This window comes from Rousettus aegyptiacus, unplaced genomic scaffold, assembly GCF_014176215.1.
Source record: "Rousettus aegyptiacus isolate mRouAeg1 unplaced genomic scaffold, mRouAeg1.p scaffold_m13_p_6, whole genome shotgun sequence".
NCBI classification, from domain to species: domain Eukaryota; kingdom Metazoa; phylum Chordata; class Mammalia; order Chiroptera; family Pteropodidae; genus Rousettus; species Rousettus aegyptiacus.
The window spans coordinates 14,703,501-14,716,789 of NW_023416309.1; the positions used below are offsets into that span (position 1 = coordinate 14,703,501).

At 35.8% G+C, this 13,289-nt stretch overlaps 1 protein-coding gene across 6 annotated transcripts in view; it reads left to right on the top strand.

The window, feature by feature from the left end:
• ASCC1 (activating signal cointegrator 1 complex subunit 1) overlaps nucleotides 1-13,289 on the top strand; it is an 85,749-nt gene that overhangs the window by 67,178 nt on the left and 5,282 nt on the right. The window lies entirely within an intron of this gene.

Genomic DNA, 13,289 nt, shown 5'->3' on the forward strand with positions numbered 1-13,289 from the left:
AAATGCTTTTCTTTTTCCTTTCCTACCACATCCTCCAATTCCTTGTCACTTGACAGTTTTCTTGCCAAATGCATGATGTGACCCTGTTGCCTCTACTTAATGAGATCACTCAGCAGCTGCAAGCTTCTTCCCACAGAGCCCACAACATTCACACAGGGCAATGACAGCGTTCACTTAGGCAGACGTTCCAGCTCCCACGTTGAGAGTTTTGTTGATTCCTTCTTTCCCTTATTTCTTCCCTGTTTTGAATAGTTTTCCTGTTTTCAAAGTAGTTATAGTAGCTTTGGGTTTGAGTGACAGGCTGCCAATGAATTCAGTTGCAGTTAACTTTGCTGATTTTCCCAGGCCACAGCTTCAGTGTGATAGGAATCTTTCTCCTCTATCTCATTTCCTTGGGGCTTTTCCAACAGTATCATTAATTACTTTGCTTTTTCGTTGTTGTTAATTTGATTAAGGACGAAAATAGAATGGGAAAAGAAATCTGAAGGAATGACTCAAACCAATTTGGTTCTTTGGGAATTAGAATTAAAGCCCAGAAGATGTATCGATGAAAGTCAAGTATGAGGTGCTTTGATATCTGTAAGAGGGAGATGACAGCGGAGAGCCTGTGGGGTATCTGTATGAACAATATGGATCTTTCACTTGATATTTAATTTGTCTTGTTCTGTAAAGTTAGTTTTCTATTTAAAGATACTTTGCCTTGAAATTTCCCTGACCACCCCAGTGATGACATGTATGTGGCTCCCTCTAGTGTTGACAAGGGCTTGCTATAGCAACAGTACCTTACTGGTTATGCTTAGCTGGGCTCAGCTGGGGTACTTGGAGACCGTTTCTTTAATCCTGTTCTATACTTTGACCTCTAAGGACCCAAGATCCAATGTGTTTAAAGTGACTTGCCAAAGGTCACTCCTAGTAAGTAGCAGAGACCGATCAAAACAGAAATTCAAAACTCACAAATGAAAATTATTTCTGCTTCCCATAAAGATACTCAGTGTTTAGGCAGAGATCATTAGATATTTGAAATCGGGCATATCTATTTGAACTGCGATAATGTCTTATTAAAACTTATTTAATAAATGTTGGGGCAGTGGGTGTGCCAGTTAGTCTAAAACTGTGGTTAATTAAGTATTAGACTTTTTTGAGCTGATTTTAATACTAAAACCAACAGAAATACTTATTGTATACCATCTGCCAGACCATGTGCCTTGCAGATAAAACAGTCATTATAGTGCATCCCTACCTTTTAGGAGCTTCCTGTCTTTGAGGGGTGCAGATGGTTAATAGGCAATTACAATACAAAATGATGGGGCAAGTTATGAGTATAGAGAAGTATCTTTGAATACAGATATTTATAACAAAGTACCTTTTGGTATAGTTTACAATATTTTACTTTATAATCATTAGGTCTGGAAAATATAATCTTTCATCTATGTTCAGTCAAAAAAATTAACTTTTCTTTGAGAATAAAGGTGATATATAACCCCCAAATTACCCCCCAAACACGTAAGAGGTAATAACTATTTTCGTGAAGTAGTTATACCAGCCTACCTTTTGGAATTACCACAAATACACATATCTTTCTTAAATAGAATATGAGAACCCATGGCTCCTCAAACCCTTGGAGAAAAAAAAAGATTCAGAAAACCAGTGGATTATATATAGTTGTTGTCCTAGATAAAATTTTTATGTTTAGAAAGTGAGAAAAATCAATTTCACTAACAAGATAGGAACTGACTTGGAGTAAGCACAAAGGTTAACTGCATTGGTTGTTAAGGTTGTTAAGGATATGTGTGCAGCATATTAACAGCTACATAGGTCACAGGTCAGGAATGCTGGTGATGGGAAGCAGCCTTGGAAAAGAATCAACTTCATCTCCTATTCACAGAGAAACAAAATGAGAAGCAAGTCATTGCTCATTGTAAGAATTTAATGAGTAACGGCCAATTGCTTTTCTCCTCCATGAGGAGAATTTGTCCTCTTGGCTTGGTGTAAAATTATGTGTTCTGGGTGCCTTAATAAGAAAAAGCTCTAATGACTTTTGGAGGTGGAAGCCACATTTTAAAAAAAAATTTTATTTTTGTACAGCTGTTTTGAGAGTTGTTACAGGTGTAATAGACCATTATCTGGTTATTCCTAGTTAAAATAAGACTTCTCTTACCCTAAGAAGGACTTTGATAGAAGAACTGAAAGCTAAAGAATCATTGTCCTGTGTTTTTCAGGCCAGAAAAGAAACAAACATATTTAGTTATGGTGGTTTTTTATAGAACACTTTTTATATAACTATGAAAGGAGGACATATGAGTGAAAAAGACCTAGGCCAAATTAATAAGATAGTGTCCCCTCAGAGTGTTTCCATTTCTAATCTAAGATATGAACCAAGATGCTATTTGTTTATCCATGAGCAGTGATATACTTGCAGCTGGAGAAATTATGCTGACCTAAAGGCATACTGCCAGGAAATAACTGCTCCCTTGTGAGCTAGAAGTAGAATGGTCATTAACTGCCAGCTTCTGGAAAGAGAAGTGATCTTAATGGCACTCTTTGGGGGACTTATGAAATGGTCTTAAGCAATAGAGTCAATATTCCAAGAGTGTGCTTTCAGCAGATTGAACAGGGGTACAGTACTAACTGTTAAAAAGCAAAGCTTCTAACTGCAGAGTGAAGAGGAGACGGTAGAGCTTTATGTTGTACCCACCAGAGAAGGTGATTTGGTACAAATAAAGGCACAGTAATATATTCGGGAAGGAATAGAAAGTACTATATGTCCAAAATCACAGGGAACTATGGAAGTGCCATTTTTTTAGATACTTAAAAGGGAAATGTAAGCTAAGTAAAAAGGAGATGAATTTGTGCTTTTTCCATTTTTATATGTAAGAATCTTTAAATTTAGAAAAAGGAATTTGCAGTTTTCAACTAACTATATTAATTTCATTGCTTTACCCAAAAATATGTTTTAAATCTGTCTAGCCACATTGAGACTTTTTTTGAAAGATGTAAATGAGAGTAACCCAAGTATTTCATTCATTTTTTCTTTTATTCCATCTCTGCCCCTTAAAGTATTTAAAAGGACAGTTAGAATGAATAAATTTAAATTAGATCTTTATTTAGCTTGCTTTACTTAGAGAAGTTTCTATAAAGGAAGCTATTTAAAAATACATACTATTTATTCTTTTTTGGTGAAGCGTGTATATATAGAAAAGTGGATTGTTTAACAAGTAATCACACAGTGAACAATGTAACTACTACGAAGGTCAAAAAGTGGGACATGCCCCCCCTTTCTCTCCCTAGCCAACTCTTTGTTTGTCCTAAGGTAACAAAGGCAAATTAAGTTCTTAAACAGTCTCAGTGAAGAGGCTTGATTTGAATGATTGCTTTGTTTCAAAATATTGGAAGACTATTGAAAAGATAGATTCATTTTAATTTTTTTCTAAGGGAACAGAGATGAGATTGAGAACTACATAGTAATTTTTAAGAAAAGATTAATGACTTCAAAGGAAGTATCTTATTTCTAATGAAGAAAAGTTATGTTTTTTACTATCAGATTCAATATTCAGCCATAGTATATACTGTTACTGAAAATAACTTCTTAATCACATGGTTCTTCTTTAGACTTTATTTTCAAAACCTGACTTTTTCAGACAGTCTTTCCTTGAGAGTCTCATTAAATATTTTATTACACTGTTATATCAGGATAAATAACAGCAAATGGAATGTAAAATAAATTATTATCTCTCATTACCATTATAGCTATGGTGTCATTTTTACTACCTGATATTTCTATAACTTGAAATTGTAATCTTAAGTAAAATCAAAGCAAATATCACTTCCTCTCTAAGCTATTTATGTTTATACATGGTTGATACTTATTAAATTCAGTTCTCTTGGACATAATAATATTTTGTAATAGCTTTTATCTATAGCATGAAAGCAGTCATACTATTCTTGACAACCATGTGAAGTATGCAGCTTGTTGGAGAAGCTAATGTACAACTTTCAGAAGAATTTCACTTGGAAAATAAAAATAAGATGTCGAAAAGGTAAAATAGAGAATAAGAGAGCCCTTGGAAATTCTACATAGACATTAACACATATATTCAATTAGGAAGATAAAGTTAAGGAAACCTCTGGCAAAGGTGAAGAGCTAGAAAATATGAGGGGAAAATGTGACAAAGAGGATCCTTATGCATTGTAAAAATTAACTATTAGGGATCTAAAAGTAGAAAATAGACCTTAAGCTCTTAAACTTGCATGAAAGGAGCTCTGGACTGGTAGTGTTCCCAGGTACTGAGCAGTAGCAAAGAAAAATTCTCTTTGGGAGAAAGTTTCATCATTCTGTACCTAGAAATATTCCCCCTCAAATAGCTAGTACACAGTCAGAGATAACTAGATATATGTGGAAACCATTCCCCCTAGCAGAGAAACAGCCAAAACTTATAAAGACATGAGACTTAACCGAGTTAGGTTAAAAACAGGTTTGCTTATCATGTTCAAAGAAATAAAAGCCAAGTTTAAAGTTCTTATCAGGTAATTGGGAATTATTACAAAAGAAAAGTGATATAGCAGTTTTGAAGAAAAATCAAATAGAAATGCTGGAACTGTAAAATACAGTAACTGAAATTAAGAGCTTCCATGGTTGGGGTTAGCAGCAAATTAGGCATAGCTCAAGAGGGAAATAGTTAGCTGGAAGTTATTTCAAAAGAAATTACCCAGAATGTGGCATGCACAGAGGGAATAAAAATGACAGATGAGAGACATAGAGGATAGAGCGAAAGGATCTAACATACATTCACTTGGAGTCTCGGAAAGAGAAAAGAGAGAATGGCGCAGAGCTGATGAAAGACATAGTTCTACAGATTAAAGAAGCTAAATGAATTCTAAACAGGAGTCCAGTTAAATGAGCTTGTATTGTACTTTTCTTTCCTGCAGCTTATGAGTGAATCATGGACAACATTAACTAAACTACTTGTTGGCGGTATGCACATTACAAAGAACAGAAAACAAATTCAGCTAAAGAATGCTTTTCTTCAAGTAGGTTATTAAAAATAGGATAAAATCTAGGCAGGAATTTTTTTACTATTCTTGTAATTTTTTTGTAAGTCTGAAACTTTGTCAAAATTGTTTTTTAAAAAATTGAAAGAAAGCCAGACCTTAAGAGGGGAATAGGACACTTTCTCGTGTGTGTGTTTATTTTTTTTTAAATCACTTTCTATAGAAGTCTGTTGAAGTCTTGGCTCTGTTTTCTTCCAATGTTTAGGACAGATGCAAGTTATTAACTGCTGATCACCATAAAAATTTTGTCATTTGATTTCAAAGGGTAAAAAAAAATTAATATGAGAAACAACCTTCTGATTAGAATGTTTCATATTAGAGCAAGTCATTAAGAAGTTAGATGCATCTTTCATTAGAGTATTTTTTGTTTTGTTATGAGAAATGAGAGTCCATTTCTCTGTAAAGCTGTTACTCCTACCATCATCCCTTTCAAACCATTCCCTGTTAAATTCCCTGAAACCTGTCCCTCACCTCTGTCATTGTCCTGCAACAGCACAGTAAAAAAACACTGATACGTTCCTATTTGTTCAGTGCATTGGCCTACTTTTACTTTTTCCCAGTAACCACATTGAGAGCATTAAGCCCTTTTCTTCACATGCTCTCTTCTCTTGGCTTCAGTGGCAGTTGGCTCTCCTGGATTTTTTCCATTTCTGGATCTACTTTTTGAAAATTCACTGCCTTATATGGCTACTCTCAAAGGTTTTGTCCTTATCTCTGTGTTTTTCTTCTACTCCACTCTTGTCCAAATGCAACTCATTCTTCAATGTCTAATACAGATATGACCTCTCCATAATGGTAAGGACCATCCCAGTCAGTGCTACTCTTCTCCCTCTCAGCTCTTTCCCTCTCCTTACTTTGGTTTTGCAGAGACCTCAGTGCTTAGTAGTGTGTCTCGCATGGGCAAACACTGAGAAAGCCTTTCCGGCTGATTAAAACTGTTTTCCATAGAAGTCAGATTTTGGAAGAGGAGAAGAGAGATTTTCTTTTTGCCAAAGAGGATATTTTTTGCCCAGTACTTGTAAGTTCTAAGACCAGGGGCCATCAAAATACCATCTGGGGGCCAAAATGACCTGCTACCTATTTTGTGTAGGGCCTTCAAACTATGAATGGTTTTTATATTTTTTAAAGGTTGAAAAAAATTAAAAGATGAGCAATATTTCATGACATGTAAAAATTATATGAAATTGAAGTATCGGGGTCCATAAGTAACATTTTATTGAAACACAGCTATCCTTGTTTGTTTGTACACTGACAGCTTTTGTGCTGTAGTGCCAGAGTTGAGTAGTTGTGACAAGAGATCATATGGCTACCTGGCCTTTTGTGGAAAAGTTTCCTGACCCTTCCTTAAAGGTTAGAGTTTAGTTTAATTTTCTTTTATTTCACCCAACACAATTTCCTGCTTTATGATTAAATACGATGCTCATATTTAATAGATTCTTAAGATATACTAATTATGTCATAAATAGTTAACCACAGTCAATCTTATTGAATTTCTATTTACTTAAATATTTTCCAGCAAGTTTTTTTTAAAAAATGAGTTTACTAAAGTCAAGAAAAAGAAAACTCCAAATTCACTATACCAATAGCTCATATTCATAATCTTGCATTAATTAATGAAGTTGATTTTTCAATTAAATTTGATCGTAATTTTATTATTCTACATACCAATCTCAGCTGATATGGATAATAATCAGCTTGAATTTATGTTTAACTTTCTTTCATTTTAAGATACCTCCAAAACTAATTTTATTCTTCTCTGTGTACACTAATTAACTTGAAACATGAACAATGATTTCTTTTGAAGTTTCATTTAGGCCTTATTATAGAATGTATTAATAAAAATTATTAAATGAAAAATTATTTCTGAACTTGTAAGTGTATTGTGCCAATTTTTGTAATTAGCATGAATATCAGAAAAAATATGGGGTTTAGGAAGGAAACTGGTAAGAAAACATCTTGCCAAGATATGGCTGGTGTTATTTTGCTGTTTGTGATAAAATATGGCTCTGCCTCTATTCTTGATACTTAAAAAAAAAAACTCATGAAAATTATTATTAGGACATTATTAGGGGCTTTTCATATTTTTCTAGTAATAGAAACACCATACTATATGTTAAAAGGTCTGAAAAACTTCTGACAGGTGATTGGCCAATTTCTTACTACATCAGATACATAAAGAAAAGTTCAGTTTGAAATGCCTTAGTTTGGTTTTGCACATTCTTATTTTAGACTGTCGGGTTGGAGTAGGGGTGGAAGGAAGATTCAAATTCAAGTACCATTTTACCAAAACTTTTTCTCAGAATTTATGTTTCACTTTGCCTGGAAAGTGAAGTGTTAACACACTAATGAGGGCCACCAAAGCTATAACTGCAGTGAGGTGGAACCATCATTAAAATGAAACTGGGGGGAAAAAAATGAAACTGGAAAATGAGCAGTTGGCTGATTTTTGACAAAGCCAAACCAACATCTGTTCTAAAAGATGCACCATTCCTGGTCTCTTATTGTCTGTTCATACACTATGTTTTTTTCTCCCTTTCTTATCTTTTGAATTTATGTGTATTGGTTATTCATCTTTGCAGTGGCCTGGAATATTTCCTTGTGTTTTTTGGCTTAGACAGGTTAAGGATGGGTTGGAAGGTTCTAACCTACACAATGACAAGAAATAGGCCATGGTTTGGCAAAGGCAATGAGAATAGAAAAAAATTAAGAAATTAAAATTACTTAAAATTATTTCTGGTTCTCAGGATGAGGGGAACCAAGATTTTAAATAACAATATATTTTCCAGCTTCCTGTCTTTATACCAAAATAAAGTATTGACATATACCAAAAAAAAATTATTTCTGGTTTTTATCAGGATGAAAAATAAATATTTTATTAACTACCTACTAAATATAAAACACCAGGCTAGATGCTTGGTGTATTTGGGAGAGAGAGAATAAATATTCAGTTGTCTTTGGTTCCTCTGATCCCATTCTGATGAACTCCTTTGAACAAGGTATCTGTTCTTACTGTGGGAAATATTTATCTCTTTTAGGCATTCACTTTCAAGGGTGCAGTCATATCACTTTAGGTGTAATTCACAAAGTGAGTAGGGTTATGGTTCGCTTTGGGTCGGTTGTGGGTTTTTTTAGTTCTGATAAAATATACATAAGATTTACCATTTTAATCATTTTTAAATGTAGATTTCATTGGCATTAAGTACATTAATCACATTGTCATGCAACCGTCACACAAATTGAACCTCTGTACCCATTTAACAATAACTCCTTATTCTCCCCTCTGCTCAGCCCTTGGCAACCACCATTCTACTTTCCATCTTTATGAATTTGACTACTCTAGGCACCACATATAAGTGGAATCAGACAATATTTGTCCTTTTGTTTCTCAGTTATTTCAGTTACATATTTTCAGAGTTCATGTTGTAGCATGAATCAGGATTTTATTTCTTTTAAAGGCTGAATAATATTCTGTTGTATGTATATACACCATTGTGTGCTTTTAGCTATAGTGTAAACAAACCAGTAGCAGAATATAAATCTGTACCCAAAGATGGTGACAGGGCACTGTTGTCTTTGAAGCAGACTTTTTAAAGACCAGACCCATGGTCTTCTAACATGAAACCATGTTAGATTGGGTGGCACGGTGCCGATAATGTCTAGGTGTTGCTCCAAATGTTAAAGGACATTAGTGGAAAGAAATAAAAGAAACAAGAGTGAAGCCTACTATGCCACAAAACTGTGATGACTTCTTAAGAAATGATATCCTCTTTCCCATATACCAGTGATGAAACAGTTTTAGAATTAATGCTCAGGTGTCAGCATTATTACAAATTAAAAAGTGAAAAAAAAACAGGATATGTCAACCAGAGCTCCAATTCAGTTTACTCTCTCAGTTGTTGGTTAAAACGATACTAGCTTCTGAAATTGTAGAGGTCTCACAGCACCTGAGGTGTGTGCAGAGATGATAATCCTGTTCCACTGCCAAGGCCTTTTGCTTATTTGACTTTACCCCACACCTTTGCAGAGGAAAAGGAGGCGATGATAATCCTGTTCCACTGCCAAGGCCTTTTGCTTATTTGACTTTACCCCACACCTTTGCAGAGGAAAAGGAGGCCATCTGAACTGAATGATAAACAAGTGAGTGTGTGTTATAATATATAATGCTCCAGTGGTGCTACTGAAGGCAGGTTTCCAATGGTCCTGATGGACGGTGAAGTATTTCATTTCTTGCTTAATAAGATGACTTAGTTGAAAATCCAAGATAACATGTATCAGCCTCTCCCAACTTCCAAGGAACCATTACAAACAAACCCAACTATTATTTGGACAACTTTTTTATATGCGTATATGCTATTGCTGTTGCTTGACATTGCTGAGGGGAATCTGATTTGCTCTTTAATGTTTGGATTCTATTCTCCTGTTGAAGTTGGAATAGAGATGGGCTGAGCCTGATGACCTTGTTTTCTCCTCTCTCACTTTGTTCTTTTTCTGAATTTGTTGCTTGGCACAATAGTCAGCTAACCCCTTTATGCCCAGTCTCCTAAAGCCACTTGCCTAGAGCCCCCTAGGCCAAGAAAAAATCATCTCTGCTGCTGTCCCTAGTACTCCCCTTCAGGGATTTCTTTCTGCTGACTTGCACTTCCTTTCTAATATGTAATACACAGATCAAACACTTATCTTCTATTGTAGTTGTTTAAGGAATAATTATGAAAAATACCTGAGGGAAGATGACCAACCAAAAATAAAAGTGGTAACATATTTGAATGAACATTAAGAGGCATTCTTCTAAGGAAAAGGATTGATTTGCAGAAATACTACCTGGATTAGTTCCAAAAGGACACTGACCTTTAGGGCTGGTGGTCACAGGCTTAAGTTATTGAAGAGTCTCAGCTTCCCAGCAGCCACCAGGGGAAGTTTTGTCCTGGTAAAAGCAGTAATATTTCTACCTTGAGGCAAAACTTTTCCTGGAAGAAATTTTGCACCAAACTGAATTCCCAGTGGCCCTTTTCTGATGCTAATTTTACATGCTGCTGTGGATATGGGCAGAGCGTGCTGGTGTGTTCCGAAATTAGGTCTAGGACCTTCAGCTGTGTCAGCACAGCCTCTCTCCTCCTTCCTACCTCCATCCCACATTTTTTCTTGCTACTTTTTAAAATTGAAAGGCTCTGCAGGGAGGGCAAGTCCCTTGGCATTTTGAGTATTAAGGTGCTCAGCAGAACTGCCTGGCATCCTGTTTGTGTATAGCAGTTTTAATTCACTCTCTAATAGGTCATTTGGCCTTACCAGCAGAGTCTTAAACTTGATAATCCTTACATCAGCAGTGAGGCTGAGGCCAAACATCCAAAAGTGCAACCCTGAGTGATTATTTGAAGGAATTTTTAAAGCCTTCATTCCGTTGCTCTGTTTGTCTGGCTTCTGCCTGGCGCCTCCTTCAGTTAGGCGGTTAACATTCCTCATGCTCACTGTAGCCAAGACAGCCAGGTGGTTTGGAAGAGTAGAATGAATGAGGGAAGTTTGTGTTCATGTCCCATTGTGCACAAGGAGCCTGATAATGTTCATGTGCCATTAATTTCGGTAAGTGGAGATGGAACCTGTGCTTTAGTGGCATGCAAGCTTTTTGGTACTCTTTGAATGGAGATGTGCAAAGTAGGAGTGACATGACATTGGGTTGAAAAATCACAGGTATTCTACAATTTACAGCCTTCTTGCTGTTTTCCTTATGGAGGCAACTGATGATGTTAAGAACTAGTACTGCAGACAGGCATTAACCTTGCTTCTTAGATCTGAGGTGTCCCAGGCTTTCTGGAAGTACAGTGTATTCTCTTTTTTTCTTATTGGCTATTATTAGCTATTATCATTGGTTATGTCACCACTGATCACTGCAGTTTGAGGTTTCAGATTCAAAATGTCATCTTGGGCAGAGCTAGGGCTATATTTGGAGATGACTCTAGGATAGTAAGTACCTGCCAAGCACATTGTCTTTTATTCTGAAGTAGACGTTCCTATTCCAGTCTTTAAGAACATCATAGCCCTATGAAACCAGATTATGACTGCAGAGACTATAAGCTGTCAGAGTTCCTATTAAGCCTTTTCTTTTTTCTTTTAAGGAAATTCTGCTTTTTGGTTCTTGTAATGATGCGTTGATAGTTACAGTTGGTGAGTGACGATAATCAGAACTCAGAATTCCATCTTATAATTTATCTTACTGTAACTGCAGAACATCCTTATAAAGCATTGTCCTGTTCAAAGATGGAGAAATTGGAAGAAAGAGTGGCTATGTGGTTATGATAGGAAAGCATTAAAGTCTAGTTTTACCCTAAGAAGCGTTTGACCTCTCACTTGAATAGAAAAGAAGTTTCTGTCTTTGGTTTCCAGGTGAAGTTGTGTGTGTGTAGAGGAGCGTGGCTTGGCTTCATGTGAATAAGATCAATTGTATTCTTTTGTGATGATATTTAGAAAGAATTTATAGGAGTGCAGCCTAAGTGAATATTTTAGAAGTAGATGGAAGGTTTTTGTAATAAACTCTTGGATGATTGGATCTTCATTTTTCCTCTTGCTTCTTCATATCTCCCATGTGTTCTCTTCTCAGAAGTTATCTTACACATAGGCAGAAGAAAAATGCAAGGTACGGAAAGGCTTGAAAATTTGAATTACATGGTACCTTGCAAAAATTCAGAATCCTTTTTTTGGGGTTAGAGAATTTTAACAAATAAAACTTTGTCAGCTTACAATCCCTTGTTTTTTATTTTTATGCTTACATCACCTGGTCTTCCTAGGTGGTCTTCCAAGTACTGACCAGGCCTGTCCTTGCTTAGTTTCCGAGATCAGACAAGATCCGGCTTGTTCAGGGTAGCATAGCCATAGAACAGATAAAACTTTGAAACAAAACTTATTTGTGGGGGAAAAGCCCTTATTAGTGATCCTAATTCTAAGTGAGATTAGTAACAAGACATATGAAGAGTTGTGATGTTTTTCAACTGTTATGTTTTTAGTCTAGTTTAGTTTAGTCTTTCTGTTTAATAAGTCCTAAAGTCTTACTAATCCCGTACCTAGAGGCCAATTTCATGAAGAATGTTTCTGGAATAAACCATTATTTGTTTTGTTGTTTTTCAATTAGGATCTTTCAAGGGATGTAATTGTAGTTTTTCACATCATTTATTTCTCACTCTTGTCCATAAAACCACGTGTACACTTTCTTCACTGTTCTATTGCATATGTATAGATGAGGAGTGGAACCTAATCCCTACTTGAGATTCTTTGATACAGATTTATTATTCAAATTGTGAGGCCTTGTGGACATAGCCTTCTTCTGGACTGTGTTCTGGGCCCAGTCCCAAGAACTCTTAAATTTATATCACAGTGTTAGTGGTCCTAGCCTGTCTCTGTTTTTTATCTTTTAAATGAGGATAATAATGCTTAGCTCTGGTTTATATCACAGTAATTTTTTGAAGGGTTAATGAGCTGGGCTTTCTGAGATACTTTTAGATCCTTAGATGAAAGGTGTTACTTAACCACAGCAAGAGTTCTTTCTGGGAGTGCCTTCTCAAAGAGCTCAAAGGGCTTGTCAGACTATCTTCCATTCATTCTCATACCATCCCTGGTAGGGCAGTAGGTGGGTGAGCATTATTATTAAGTACAAAATAGTGTTATTACTGTTACTTTTAACTGTAATCAGGGAGTAATTGAGAAGTAGAAGTTGATAAAACAGATTATGGAAGAAAAACACTGGGAAAACTTTAAAGTAGCATGCATTTGCTATTCATGTTTATTCTACTTTGTTACTATTTTCAGTTAAACCAAATTTATGTTCTAAGGGTTAGTTTAACTGAATTATACCAGGAATGGCTATAAATTTCATGAGACTTACAGATTTTGAATTTTCATTTTGGACTTAAAACTGCATTTCTCCTTATCGAAGTCATATTGGACAGAAAATAGTTCACTGAGGCTGCCTAGCACAAGAAGTAGATTTCCTTAAAAGAAAGATCTTTGAAGAGAGTAACCACTACTTTGTCTAAGATTGAAGAAAGAGAGCAAGCCTCATTTGGGAGGTCAAGAGGGCAGAGATCTCCATCATTATGCTGTTGAAGATTGGCCTTTCATTCAGTTTTGTGGCTTGAAGTCACAGATATGAGAAGGTTCTTCTCCACCCTCCTCTTCACCTCTGTCTGAGATTTTCAGTCTCATTTTTGCAGCCTAGTCACACGTGGCGTTATTTCTGGTCTTCGATGATTGTCACA